Raw genomic sequence first — 16,013 nt, forward strand, 5'->3', positions numbered from 1 at the left:
ATTCCATTGTGTATATATACACATTTTCTTGATCCATTCATCTACTGAGGGGCATCTGGGTTGCTTCCATATCTTAGCTATAGTAAATAATGCTGCAATAAACATAGTCGTGCTGGTAGCTTTAGTGTGGTCTTATTTGTAAACATTTGGGTAAATGCCCAAAAGTGGGTTTACTGGGTCATAGGGGAGGCTCTATGTGGAGTCTTTTGAGGAACCTCCATACTACTTTCCAAAGTGGTTGAACAAGTTTACACTCCCACCAACAATGCAGTAGGATTCCCTTCTGCCAACATCCCCTTCTGCATCTGTTGTTATTAGAGTTCTTGATCATAGCCATTCTAACTGGGGTGAGGTGTTATCTCAATGTTGTTTGATTTTCATTTCTTTTATGGCTACGGAGGTTGAGCATTTCTTCATGTGTGTATTGGCCAGCCTTCTTTCCTCTTCAGAGAAGTTTCTCTTTAAGTCTTTAGCCCAGTTATTTATTGGGCAGTTGTTTCTTAAAAAATATGGAACACTTCACGAATGTGCGTGTCATCCTTGCACAGGGGCCATGCTAATCTCTCTGTATCATTCCAATTTTAGTATATGTGTTGCCGAAGTGAGCACTCAAATGTTCTTTCTTTCTTGTGATTGTTTCTAACATATTTATAAGATGATTTCTTCGTTGCTTTGTATGTCCTTCCCCCACGGTATAACCCCTGCTTTCATTTGTGGTATAATTTGTGGAGGGGAAGGGAAAAAACAAATCATTTAAATAGGGATACAGATGGACCCATTGCAACAATGAGATGTACAAGACGTTATGTCGAAAAACAAACTTTATAACTTTGGCCGGGGGGGGGGGGGGGGGGGGGGGGTTGGGGGGAGGAACAAAGGAGGAGGCAACAATGCTTGATAAGAAATGTACTCATTACCTTGCCCATGTAATTGTAGCCCTTCTGTATGGTATTTTCACACACACAAAAAAAAATGTGGCCCAGTGGGAGGTCTTACTGTATGGTACTGGTCTTCCTTTTACTGATAATACACTCACTACTACTGAAATGTTACAGCTTAGGCTGCTATGGAAGGGTTACTTGAACATAAGCAATGCAACATAACACTGGTACATGGCAACTAATCAACTAACAGGCAGTTTCTATGTACAACATGAATATGCTCTAGAAAGAATTCATGTCCCTCCCATCTAGGTCTGATTCAGGTCAGCTCAAGATTCATCTTGCAACTCAGAAGGATGTACAATTTAAATCTTATAAATGGTTCATTTCTGGGATTTTCCATTTAATACTTGCAGATTATGGCTGACTCAATCTACAGAAAACAAAGCCACAAAATAGGTAGAACTACTATACTTCAAATCATACAGGTATGAACAGTCCCCCACTTTTGGTTAGTTCTAGTTATTACTTTACAATGGCCCCAAATAGATATGCACCTTAGAAACCACTGAATTTTTATCTTTTCCCAGGCTAATAATATCAGTATGTGTGGCATGATACTCTCTTGTGATGCCAGGCAGTAGTAGAAGTGAACCAATATACACTGCCACAAGATCTCAAGAGTGAACAGCTGGCCTTTTACATTATCTTGTGCTGCTAAGCTGGGATGCTCAGTAAGTTAGATAAATTAAATGCATTCTCAATTTATGGTGGGTTTACAGGGATATCAGCCTATTTAAGTTGAGGGACATCTGTACTTTATTGTTTAGCTCTGAACAGCAATTCCTTCTCTCTTCCTCAGAGAAATAATAATAGCACCATTAATTTCAGCATGCATTATCATAAAAAATCAGATGTTTTATCTTCCAGCAGCTTAAGTTCATCAAAAAAGCATATCATTTTTTCAAATCAATAAAATTTAAACAGAAGACAAAACAAGAGTGTAAAACTATTCCTCCCCCAACAGGTAGATGCCATTCTTAATCTAAATTACTTAGAAGCCCTTTTTTTTTGTTTTTTTGTTGTTTTGTTTTTTTTTTTTGGTCAGTCATGGGGCCTGAACATTGGGCCTGGGTGCTGTCCCTCAGCTCTTCAGCTCAAGGCTAATGCTCTACCACTTGAGCCACAGCGCCACTTCTGGCTTTTTCTGGTTATGTGGTGCTGAGGAATCGAACCCAGGGCCTCATGCATGCAAGGCAAGCACTCTACCATTGAGCCACCTTCCCAGCCCACAAGCCTTTGTTTTAAAATACCAAATCATTTACTGCAAGTTTTTAAAACTCTTATTTATGGTTATTCTCATTTTACAAGATAAAACCATTTCCTCCACTCCTCTACTTAAAATATAAATTCCATCGAAGTCATATCATGGATGTGCTGTCTGTCAGTGTCTACAAACTGTATGGCACACTGTTCATGTTCAGTAAATACTTATTTTTTTTTGTCTGAGTTGGGGACTCAAACTTGGTACCTGAAGCTTTCACTCATTGGCTGGTACCAACTAAGCCCTGCCTCCACATCCAGTAAATAACTATTAAATGAGTATCTGTGAATATGATCCTGCTACATGACTCCTGGGTAAACATACAAAAGAATGTAAGGCAGCAGACTAGAGATACCCACACATCCATGTTTACTTGTATAGAGCTAATCACAATAGCCAAGCTATGAAAGTAGCCTAGATCACTGTTAAATCAATGAATGGATTTAAAACATGTAAAATATAGACACAATGAAATATGATTCAGCCATCAAGAAAGAAATTATGTCTTTTGAAAGAAAAATGGATGGAGATGTTAAATATGTTAAATAAAATGAGCCAGATTCAAAAAGTGGCAGTGAAGCAAAAGGTACAAATGAAGAGGTAAACAGAATCAAAATACCTTTATGCATATAGAGAAATGTTGCTCTTCCCTATACAATATACAGTAATAAATTCACAATTTACAATGCTATTATAGATACCAAATATTAATTACTTTTCATTACTATTTAAAATAACTATAGTTTTATATACATAAGCAGCTTCTCAGCACTAGTTACTATTAAGACTTTTTTCTTCTATGAATATAGTTTTAGCATATTCTCTCTCCTCTCTCTGCCCCTACATCACCAGCCTTTTTTTTTTTTTTTGCTTTATTTTTCACATATGGTTTCAACGCTTTATCCCCATCGCCAACCTTACAAAGTGATCCTCCCCTCCCACCTCTGGAATATGTAAAGAATACAGACATATTCCAATAATGCAACTCATTTTTAGAAATAGGGTCTCTGCCACATTTTGCCCAGGCTGGCTTCAAACTGCAATCCTCCTATCTCTGCCCCTCAGAGTTAGGAGTATAAATGTGCACTGCTATTCTTTGTATCACTCCAATTAGCAATTTTAAAAGTTTCTATGGGAGATTATTTTTAGCCTGTGGGTTTTGTGCCTCAGCCATTTATTTACCTCAGCAGCCCCTCACTGTAAATAATTATACTACCATAGTGCAGGAATTTTTTATTGTTATTGTTGGTCGTGGGACTTGCATTCTGGGCCTGGGTGCTGTCCCTCAACTCTTCAGCTCAAGGCTAGCACTCTACCACAGCGCCACTTCCTAGTGCAGGATTCTGAATGAAAATTTTAAGGATTTTATCTTACACTGATTTGTAAGAATATTTACCTATTTTGATCTCTTGAAAACATTTCCTTCTCTATTTCACATAATTTTGAAATTTTATTGAATTCACATTTTATTGTTCACACATTATTGAATTTAACCAATAATGTAGCATATTTTTTATGTACAAAATGAGAACCAGCGCTGCACTAACTGAAGCAAACTTATTCCAACAAGTTACTCTCTGTTGGACAGAACCACCTGGGGCACTTCATAAAACATACACTGTTTAGTCCTAAACCCATGTCAGGCCTACTAAGTCTGAAAGTTTTTACTTTCAACCAGCTTTCAGAAGATGCTGGTCTAAGAACCTCACTTAGAAAAACTCTGCTGTAGAATCTCATGAACTATATAAAATGGAAAACTTTAACTTATGTAAAAAGTTCTCAAATTAAACATAAAATATATAAAAACTTGAAAGCAAATACTGTCTACCATGGTATTAATGACTTGAAGTAAATTCTTTCAAAGAATAATAGCACTAGATTTTCACCAATTCTCTATGTTATCAGTTAATAACATTCTTCAAAAGTTTACCTTCTGGCTAGAAATCACTGAAGTCAACATCAGGAATAATGTATTGCCAGCAAAATAGAAAAGAATCTTGAATAATTTACAAATTAAAATATCAGTCCCTTAGTGTACTAAAATTAAGCTTTGTTTATACTCATCAGTTAGAATAAACAGTAGATTTATGCCAGACTTACCTAAGGTTGAGTCATAGCGTCACCAAACTACACTACTTAGCTTATTTTGACTACAGCTGAGTTAATGAGTTGACATCTTTTTCATAAGTAGAGTTCCAATAGAGCAGAGCCTTATAATGCTTTTTAATCCCTTGCTCCCATTCATCGAACTACTAATGTTCAGAGCATCAATTTACAAGAATAGGAATGAGTATATTTTCAAAAAAAAATTCCAGGAGATTGTGAGAGACAAAGGATTGAAAACATAAAATTCCTTTCTCACTTGGATTCAATGATTGAGTTGGGCAGAAAGAGGGTACCCCTGACAAAACCAAAAGATAGAAAGACCAATGGTATAAGTTACTACATTAGAGTTGTGGTAGACTGGGTCAAGCACAGAGAACAGTGACCCAAAACAGTTACAGATTCTCTCTGAGAAGGCAAATACCTAACCTTTCCAGAGTTAGACATTCTGTTAGTCAACTAAAGTCTTAAAGAGTAATGGCATGGAAATGGAATTAAATCAAACACTAAAAGAAATGATTATTCTCATTGCCAAATGTCTCCTGGGAAGCAAAAATGTGTGTTGCTGAAAATCACTGCAGTAAACTGGGAATAACTTCAAATAATCTAGGATTTAGCTTAAACAATTCTCCACTACAAGTCTCATATACTTAAGTATTCACTCAATAAGTGTTAACTTTTGCAAATTATTTGTCATCCTCATGTATGAATACATGGCTATAACGAACGTTTAACAGTAACAGCAAATCTGAACAACCCGCCTCCTGCAGTAGTTACCAAAAAAGTTTAGAAACTTAATCTAAATAAAGAGTTCCACCCATGTTATATGTTGGGACACCAATGGGAAAGCCATATCTACATACATTTAAAAGAGTATGCTGTAATTCATCTTCACTTAAACATACAAATTTAATACCCAAAGGAAAAGGTCGATGATAATAGTTGACCTAACAACCCCAAAGACATGATTCAAATGAAATACATAATAAATGACCTGTGATAAATACGTTATATGAAGTGTCTTTGAAAAAGTGGTGCTAAATAAAGTTGTAAATAACTTATATAGACTCAAACTTACCAAAACCTGGGTGGAGCTTATTCTGATAGCACTTATATGGCATAAATGAGGCCCTAGAGTTAAATTCCCATCACAAGAAAAAAAAATGTATCATGGTACATGTACAGGTCCTTTATTCTTATAAAGTATTAATTACATCCACATTTCATATATTTTGCCTTTACTTTTACCAATTTCATAATATTTCCTAATTTCACTTCTAATTTCTTCTTTGACTTAATGATTATTTGGAAGTATGTATCTCCTGAATAGCACATAGGTGAATATATTTTTTTATCTAGTCTGATATATTTAAATTTTGATTGTTTAAAACATTTATATTTACTCATATTTTATATAATTGACTTACACCTATCATTTTGCTTTTTTGTTTCATGTGTATCCCATGTCTTGCTTTCTCTATTAATCTTTTTGTTTTGGCAGTATCAGAATTTGAACTTAGGGTCTCATGCTTGGTAGCCTAGCAACCACACCTCCAACCTGGCTTTTTTTGTTGGTTATTTTGGAGAAGTCTAGTGAACTTTTTCTGCTGGGGCTAACCTCAAACAGTGATCCTCCAGATCAGAGGCTCCTGAGTAGCTAAGATTATAGGCATGAGTCATGAGTACCCAACCTCTATTACTCTATTCCTGTTTCCTTTCACAGTTAACTGAATATTTTCTAGGTGAACATTTTAAATTTTTTTCTTTTCTTTTTCCCCTCCAGTAACTGGGATTTGAACTCTGCTTGCTAGGAAGGCACTCTACTACTGAGTCACACCTTCATCCTTTTTTTCTTCACCTGGTTATTTTAAGATAAAAATTTTACCTTCTAACCAGGCCAGAGCCTGGATGGCAATCTCTCTCTATAACACTTCCTGCTGTGGCTCGGATAAAAGGTATAGGCCATCACACCCAGCTTCTCCAGTCAAGATGGTATTTTTTTTGCAAACTTTCTTTGCATAAGCTGGCCTGGAACTTCCATGTTCCCAATTTCAGCCTCCAACATAACTAGGATGGCAGGCATATAGCACAATGCCCAGCTATTGTTTGAGAGGGGTCTTTGTGAACTTTTGTCCAGGCTGTCCTTGAACCATAATCCTCCCAATCTCAAGCCTCCTGAGTAGCTAGGATTAAGAATTACAGGCAGAAGCCACTATATCCAGACATTTAAATTTCTCTAGCCATACTTTTGAATATATTGAGCTGTTTCTTTCATCAGATAGAACATTACTCCGCTACAACTATGTTTCTTTTCCTTATTTTTGTGCTATCCAATGACACTATACGCTCAACAAAACATTGATAGTCCTTCATATGGTTTTGACTTGAAAAACCAACAATAGTTGGGCACTGATGGCTCATGCCTGTAATCCTTGCTACTCAGGAGGGTGAGATTTGAGGATAACAGTTGGAAGCCAGCCTATGCAGGAAAGTCTGAGAGACTCTTATCTCCAATTAACCACAGAAAACCAGAAGTGGTGGTGTGGCTCAAATTGGCTCAAAATGCCAGAGTACCATCCTTGAGAGACAAAGCTCAGGGACAGTGCTCAGGCCCTGAGTTCAAGCCCCATGACCGACCAAAAACAAACAAATGAACAAAAACAAAAAACAACCTGTAACAAGCCCCATGACTGACCAAAAAACAAACAAATGAACAGCAACAACAACAACAAAAAACCAACCTGTAACAAGGAGAGCAAAGTGAAGGTTTATCATATTAATTTTGGAGTTATATTTATTATTTTCTTCACTTGTTCCTGTAGATTTAGTTGTAACTATCAACTGTATAGGCCTAATAATAAATAGCTTTAGGCCCAACAACACCCAGAAACTATTTTAAATAGTCTTAAATCACTCGTAATTACTTAATTATTTTTATTGGTGGTCTTTACTTTTATGGATTCAAATTACTACATGGTATCATTTGTTTGCATTCTGAACAACTTTCTTTAGTATTTCTTAGAAAGCAAAATTCTCTCAATTTTGCTTACCAGAGATTATTTTTCTCTCATGGGTATTTTTGAAAGATAGATTCCTAAAATATATGATCCTCAAACAGGCCTTTCCTTTAAGAATTTTGTTAATCCTACTCCCTTTTTTCTAGTAAGGTGTTACACATTAATTTATTAGTGTTCCTTTGTGGGTGATGAGTGATTTCTCTCTTGTAGAGATCAGACAGTGCCCTGCTACAAAGTTACTCCACAGCTTTCAGACTGTGCTTTGCCTGAGCAACTATTATATAAAACAGCAGTTTATGCTGAGTACAAATACTGGTTGGTACACAATGACTCTACATCTTGTTTGTGCAAGTAAACAACCATCATCTCATGACATAAGCTAATATATACCTTATTCATGTAAATAAAAGATTGCTACATATACTTATCAAACTAAACCAGGAACACATGACATGGGGCATATTAAGCCTATATTAGAAAAACCATGCCCACTAACTTTTTCAGACCAAAGATATAGCCCCTTCATCTGACACATAGCACGGATACATCATCCGATTGTCTGGAACACACATCACACACAGACAGACAGATGAGTCAAGTTGGTCCCCAGGGCTTTGTTTCAGATCTGATCCCTTGCTTGACCTGATATCCAATCTCCTAACTGCCTTTTACCATTCATTCTATACTTTAAAAGTACCCTATCAAAGCCATGAGCTAGTGGCTCACACGTGTAATCCTAGCTATTCAAGAGGCTGAGATCTGAGGATCATGGTTCAAAGCCAATATGGGCAGAAAAAGTCCATGAGACTCTTCTCTTCTACTCAAAAAAGCCAGAAGTGATGCTATGGCTCAAGTGGTATAGCCTTGAGCCAAAGCTCAGGGACAGTGCCTAGGACCAGAGATCAAGCCCCAAGACTGGGAAAAATAAATAAGTAAAAGCACCCTATCAAATGGTACAAAACTATGCCTGAAATTTTGAATTTCAATATTTTCTGGACTACAGACAATAATAAAGATATGCCTTATAAATATTTCTGACAATTCTGGGCAGTATCATTCAACCATAACTCAGTCCATTATACAAGTTTGAACATAATCCACCAAGACACTACAGTGAACTCCCTGTGTTGCTCACTATGATGTTTGGTAAACTAGGTGTATTGAAAGTATTTTTTATTTAGAATATTTTCAACTTAGAATGCGTTTATTAAGATGTAGTTCCTGAGCTGGGAAGGTGGCCCAGTGGTAGAGTGCTTGCCTTGCATGCATGAGGCCCTGGGTTCAATTCCTCAGCACCACATAAGCAGAAAAAGCCGGAAGTGGTGCTGTGGCTCAAGTGGTAGAGTACTCACCTTGAGCTGAAGAGCTGAGAGACAGCACCCAGGCCCAGAGTTCAAGCCCAGGACTGGCAAAAAAAAAAAAAAGATGTAGTTCCTTTATTAAGCTTAGGAGCATCTGTAAAGAATTTCATCCATCCAATTTTCTAAACAAGAAAATACCCATTTTGTGGATGGAAAGGGCAGTACTGAAGTTTGAAATAAGGGCCCTGTGCTTGTAGGAAGGCACTCTACCTACCTGAGCCATATTGTCAATCTGTGTGTGTACATGGGAGTGTGTACGTGCATATGTGTGTGCACACATGCACACCTGCTCGTCCTGAGGCTTAAACTCAGGTCTTGATACTGTCCTTGAGCTTTTTTGCTCAAAGCTTGCACTCTATCACTTGGAGCCATAGCTCTACTTCTGGCTTTTTGGTGGTTAATTGAAAATAAGAATATCATGGGCTTTCCAGCCTGGCCTGGCTTTAAACTGCAATCCTCAAATCTCAGCTTCCTGAGTAGATGCTTTCTTTATTTTTGAATAGGGTCAAAGGCTGGCCTTGAAACTAATCCAATTTCAGCCTCCTAAATTACTAAGATTACAGGTGTGAGCCATGTTTTGAAACCAGACTTATAGGCTAACTTTAAGTCATTTAAGAGTCAATTATTTGAAGAAAAAAAAAAGAGTCAATTATTTGAATACAGTTATTGAAAGAGATCCTAAACAAAGAAAATTACACTTTTCAAAACAAACTGTTCATTTCAACTATAAATGCAAATTTATCGAGAAGTTCTAATGCCCAATAAAACTATATTCAACAAGACCAAAAATAATGACAAGCAAAAAGGGCCGAGGGTGTGGCTCAAGTGGTAAAGTGCCTATCAATCAAGTACAAGGCCCTTAGTTTAAGCTACAGTAACACCAAAGATAATCAAAAGAAAACTGAAGTTGATGGCTAGAAATGTGGCTTAGCGGTGGAGTGCTTGCCTAGCATGCATGAGGCCCTTTTATTCTTCAGTACCACATAAACAGAAAAGGCCAGAAGTGGCTCAAGTGGTATAGAGTGCTAGCCTTGAGCAAAAGCAACTCAGGGACAGTGCCCAGGCCCCAGGACTAGCAGAAAAAAAAAAGAAAAGAAAAAACAAAAGAAAACTGAAGTTGAAAAAGGAACCAATGACAAATTGACAAGATTAAAAAAATGGGAAATAAGTAGCAAAAGGTAGATTTAAGTCTAATTGGAACTCTAGCTACAAAAAATATACTGTGGTCTACACATCCCAATTAAAGGAAAGATTGGATTAGAAAAGGACATCTGAATGCAATGATATGTACAAATAGAACTTTAAATATAAATACACAAAAGTGAAAGAGAAAACCAGGTATGATGATATATACCATAATATACCTATAATCCTGGCACTTCAAGGCCATCCTGGGCTAAATAGTTTTGAGATTCTGTCTCAAAACAAAAGCAAAAAAAAAAACAAAAACAAAAAACAAATGACTTCATGTCACACACCAGGAGACCTAAGTAGTAAGATTTAGTCCAGCCAAAAATGTAAGACCCTATCTGAAAAGAAAAAAAAAAAAAAAAGATTAAAGCAACAAGGGATAGAGACATGGCTCAAGAGGTAGAGTGCTTGCCTAGCAAATGCAAAGACCTGGTCTAAACACCAGAATAAACTAAACATGCACCAAAAAAACAAACATGAGAATAATATACCATACTGACATTAGTAAAAGAGAACATTGGAATGGCTATATTGGTACCAGGCAAGATAGATTTCAGAAGAGGAGATGGAGACATAGTTTGGTGATAGAGCACTTGCTTAGCATGCATAAGGCATAGGCATTAGGTTTGACTCATACGTAGCACAGCAGACAAGAAAATGATTACCACAGATGAATAAGATAATTTCATGATCACAATGGAGTCATTTCAACAAGAAGATATGATCTTGAACATTTATGTACTTGTCAATAGTTTCAAAAAACAAATAAATGCGCCAGTGGCTCACACCTGTAATCCTAGCCACTCAAGAAGCTGAGATCTGAGGATCATGGTTTGAAACCAGACAGGGCGGGAAAGTCCCTGAGACTCTTCTCTCCAATTAACCACTAGAAAAATTAAAATAAATAAAAAATTGAAATACCAGAAGTAGATCTGTGGTTTCAGTAGTAGAGCACTAGCTAAAAGGCACGGGGACAGCACCCAAGCTGAGTTCAAGCCCCAGGACTAGTACCAAAAAAAAAAAGATAGACAAAACTATAACTGATATAATGAACAGATGGAAAGCAAAAATACAACAGGATTGAACAGCATTTCCAACGACTTAACTAGACTGATGTTTACATACAGTACTCCAAATAAAAAGCAGGATAAAGTCTCCTAAAAATGTACAATGGACATATCATACAATTAACCAGACTATAAACAACTCTCAATAAATTAAATGTAAATCCTAAAAAGGATGCTCTTTGGCCAAAATGAAATGAAATTCAAAATCAATAGCCAAAGTATATCTGGAAAATATTCCTGAATGTTTGGAAATTTAAAAATGTACTTCCAATCAACTCCTAAGAGAAAGAACTCAAAGAAGAAATCTCAAAGTATGATGGACTGAAATTAAGAATACATGAAAAGTATATGAATTGTCACTAACAGATTAAAGATGAACTGTATCTGATATCCATGCAAAAATCAAGGCATGATAGTACATACATTCAAATGTAAAACTTGGAACTATAAAACATTTAGAAGACATAAGGTAAAATATTTGGGCTCTTTGGTAAAACTAAGATTTCTTAGATACAAAACTAAAAGCATAATACTTTAAAAAATAGTTAAATTCAACTTTATGAACATTTAAATGACTTCCTCTCTTCATAAGAAAATGAAAAGCAAGGGCTAGGAATGTGGCTTAGTGGTACAATGCTTGCTTAGCATGCATGAAGCCCTGGGTTCAACTCCTTAGTAACACATAAATAGAAAAAGTCAGACATGGCACTGTGGCTCAAGTGGGAGAGTGCTAGCCTTGAGCAAAAGAAGCTCAGGGATAGTGGCCAGGACTTGAGTTCAAACTGCAGGACTGGCAAAAGAAAAAAAGAGAAAAAAAAAAGGAAAAAGGAAAGCAAAACACTGAAAAAAGTATTTGCAAATCACATAGCTGAAATCACAGATGTGTATGTATGTGTCTGTGTGTAAATACAAGAGCCAGGCTCCAGTGGCTCATGCCTGTAATCCTAGTTACTCAGGAGGCTGAGATCTGAGGCTCACAGTTCAAAGCCAGCCTGGACAGGAAAGTCTGTGAGACTCTTATCTTCAATAAGCCACCAGAAAACCTGAAGTGGCACTATGGCTCAAGTGGTAGATCGCTAGCCTTCAGCTGAGGGACAGTGTCCAGGCCTAGAGTTCAAGCCCCACATCTGACCAAAAAACAAAACAAAACAAAAGCTAATACAAGAAAAATAATCTTCCTTTAAATTAAAATTTTCTCAAAATATTTTTCTGACTAACAAATTACAAATAAGTATAAGATAACCATACAATGACATTGATCATCAGGGAAGAGGAAAATTTTAAACACATTAAGATTGTGTTGCCTGTTACCTGTTAGTGATGATGTAAAATAACTAGAACTTTCTCATATACTGCTACTGATGAAAAGGTAAAATGTTACAATCACTATTGAAAAAAATTTGAAAGTTTAATTACTTAAACATACACCTACCAAATTATGTACCTATTTTACTTCAAGAGAAGTATAATTTTTTGAAAAAAGGATTTGCTTCATTTGTAAGTGGCTTTATTTGTAATAGCCCCACTATTAACTCTTACTCAAGTATAAAATCAATCAGCAACATGGTTGCTGCAATCAAACAGCAACATGGATAGATCTCAAGTAATTCAGTGGAAACAGAGCTATAGCTCCAGTGGTAGGGCACTAACCTTGGGTACAAAAGCTCAGGGACCAAAAAAAAAAAAAAAAAAAAAAACCTCAGGGGCAGCATCCAGGCCCTGAGTTCAAGCCTTAGAACCAGCACAAAAAAAAAAAAAAAAAAAAAAATCAAGTTGTTAAGTGAAAGACTAGACTGCATACACTGTAAGTAGGATTTCACTGATAAGAACTTCTAAGCCAGGCACTGGTGCCTCAAATCTTGTAATCCTAGCTTCTCAGAGAGGCTGAGATCTGAGGATCAAGATTTCAAGCAGGAAGTAGTGCTGTTGCTCAAGTAGTAGAGTGCTGGACTTGACCAAAAAGCTTAGAGACAGAGCCCAGGCCAGGCATTCAAGTCTCAGGACCCGGAAAAGAAAAAAGAACTTCTAAAAACACAAAGTATCTTGTTATGAAAAGAAACAAACTAACAAATTACTGGTTGCCTGTTGAGCCAAAGGAAGAATTATTCCAGGTTACAAATATGTTCACTTCCCCACCCCACCCTCCAACACACATACTTTTTTTTTTTAAGTACTAGGGCTTGAACTCAGGGTTTCTACCCCTAGCTCAGCTTTCGGATCACAGCTAGCACCCTGCTACTTGAGTAAAACCTCCAGTCAAGCACTTCGCTGGGTGAGTGGAGATAAAATCTCTTAGACTTTTCTACCTTAACTGGCTTGGAATCTTGACCCTCATCTCCGGAGTGGCTAGGATTACAGATAAGCCACTGCCACACGGCTCACCTTAGTAGTAATGGATTTTTATGTCAAAAGTTACCAAATTGCACACTTTATACATGACTCACTTCAATGTATGCCAACTATATTCCAATAACATTTATTAAAGAAAGAATGAAAACACAAGTGAATGAGAAAAAAACTGAAAATCATATATCTAATGAGGGACTAATATCTAGAACATTTTAAAAACATAAAATTCAACAGTGAAAATAAAGAAAAATTCAACAAAGAAATGGGCAGAAAATTTAAGGTCACATAGCAAAGATATAGGAAAACATAAAAAATGTTCCACCTTGGTCAGAGATGTAGTGTGACAGAATTCTTGCCTAGCATACTCAAAGGTTCAATCCTCAGCATCACCATATATCCCAAATTATTCAACATCATTAGTCACTTTGAAAAATACAAGTTAAAAGAATAATGAAGCACTACTACAATCCTTTAAAATGGCTTTAAAAAAACAAACAAACACTGAACATACTATTAAGTGCTAACAAAGCCAAAGGACAATTAGAATTTTCATACATTGATAAAAGGAACCAAATCAGATCAGCTATTCTCAAAACCCAGCAGTTTATTATGCAGCTAAATTAATACTTAAGGTATTAGCCAGGCACCAATAGCCTGCACCTGTAATCCAAGCTACTCGGGAGACTGAGATCTGAGAATTGCAGTAAGAAGCCAACTAGGGCAGAAAAGTCCATGAGACTCTAATCTCTAATTAAACAGCAAAAAGCCAGAAATAAAGGTGTGGCTTAAGTGGCAGAGGAGCACTAGACCTTGAGCACCAGACCTAATTGCAGGGAGCCCCACAATCAAGTTTCCCATACCAACATTTAATTTTTTTAAAAATTATGACCCAGCAACTTAATTCGCCAGTATATATTGAAAAAATGAAATTTTCTGCTCACATACTAAGGAATATGTGAATGTTTACATTATTTTTATTATTAAGAAGTAGAAATAGGGCTGACAAGGTGGCTCAGTGGTAGAGTGCTTGCCTTGCATACATGAGGCCCTGGGTTCTATTCCTCAGCACCACATAAGCAGAAAAAGCCGGAAGTGGTGTTGTGGCTCAAGTGGTAGAGCGCTAGCCTTGAGCTGAAGAGCTGAGGGACAGCGCCCAGGCCCACAGTTCAGGCCCCACAACCACCACCAACAACAACAACAAAAAAGTAGAAATAGGGTTGGAAATGTGGTTTAGTGGTAGAGTGCTTGCCTAGCATGCATTAAGCCCTGGGTTCAATTCCTCAGTACCACATAAACAGAAAAACCTGGAAGTGACCCTGTGGCTCTGTGGGGGAGTGCCAGCCTTGAACAAAAGAAGCTCAGGAACAGTAGCTAAGCCCTGAGTTCAAGCCCCAGGACTGGCAAATAATAAAACAATTAAAAAAGTAGAAATAATTAAAATATCACTCAACCAAGGAATGATAACCTGCACTATTATCCATACAAGAAAATACTAGTATATATTCAGACTTCCCTGGGAGAAAACACTTGGCAGAACACTTTAAAGGGAGAAAGTAATTATTTTGCCTCAGGGCTTCAAGGGGAGCAGTCAGTAATCAACTGGTTCTATTATTTTGGGCCTGTAGTAAGGCTGAGCATCATGGTGGTGGGAGCATGCTGAGGAGGAGGCCATTCACTTAATAACAAGACAGGAAAGCAAGAAACAAATTAAAGGACTAAATACAACTTTCAAAATCACATCTCCAGTAATCTACTCCCTCTTTCTAGGCCCTACCTCTAAAAGCTTAAACCACCTCCAAAATAGTGGCATCCATCTTGACATTTAAACCATAACATTTGTCTTTGGACCCCCAAAACCTCATGAACATCACACAGTGAAAAATGAATTTAATCTAAGAGTTCCCAAATTCTTAACAGCGCCAACATTGTTCAAAAATGCGATTTCAGTGGGCACCAGTGACTCATACCTGTAATCCTAGCTACTCAGGAAGTTGAGATCTGAGGATCCCAGTTCAAAGCCAGCCCAGGAAGGAAAGTCTGTGAGACCCTTATCTACAATTAACTACCAGAAAACCGGCACTGTGGCTCAAGTGGTAGAGGACTCACATTGAGCTGAAGAGCTCTGGATCAGTGCCTAGGCCCAGAGTTCAAGCCCCACAACCAACAATAACAACAAGAAAAGCAACTTCAAAGTTTCCTCTCAAAGTTGTGTCTTTATGAAAATAAAAACGATTTACACACTTCCACATACAATACCACAGAGTAAACAGTCCCATTCCAAAATGTAGGAATGCTATTGTAGAAAGCATGGGACCCAAGCAAGATAGAAATCCAGGAAGGCAAATATTAAATCCTGCAGCTCTATGTCTGGAATCTTGGACATGTGGTTGAGATATGAGCTCCAAGGAACATAGAGCAGCCTCACTCCTATGGCCATGCTCTTTGTAGCCCACATACTCTCTCTTTTGGGCTTGCACCTGTTACAGTCTGCAGAAACCCCTGGCAGATTTTCCACATTCCTGACACTAACATCCTGGAGTCTCCACTGGCACCTAGGCTTCACTCACTGCCCTCATAAGGGTTGCCTGTAGGGATTCCAACCCTGTCTACACATTGCCTGGCCTTTAATGCATCCTTTGAAATCTGGGTGGAAGCCTCCAATAATCTGGTAACACATTTTTTCATACTGGCAAAATAAACATCACAAGGACAATGTCTGC

General features: G+C 37.3%; 1 protein-coding gene and 1 non-coding gene across 2 annotated transcripts in view; both read right to left on the reverse strand.

Moving 5' to 3' along the window:
* Arid2 (AT-rich interaction domain 2) overlaps window positions 1-16,013 on the reverse strand; it is a 157,888-nt gene that overhangs the window by 109,114 nt on the left and 32,761 nt on the right. The gene's annotated exons all lie outside the window — the stretch shown is intronic.
* On the reverse strand, window positions 504-609 carry LOC122106377. The gene has a single exon (XR_006147154.1). It is a non-coding gene; the product is annotated as a U6 spliceosomal RNA (small nuclear RNA).

The sequence above is a fragment of the Dipodomys spectabilis genome, unplaced genomic scaffold, assembly GCF_019054845.1.
Source record: "Dipodomys spectabilis isolate Male_0828 unplaced genomic scaffold, ASM1905484v1 ptg000039l, whole genome shotgun sequence".
Classification (NCBI taxonomy): domain Eukaryota; kingdom Metazoa; phylum Chordata; class Mammalia; order Rodentia; family Heteromyidae; genus Dipodomys; species Dipodomys spectabilis.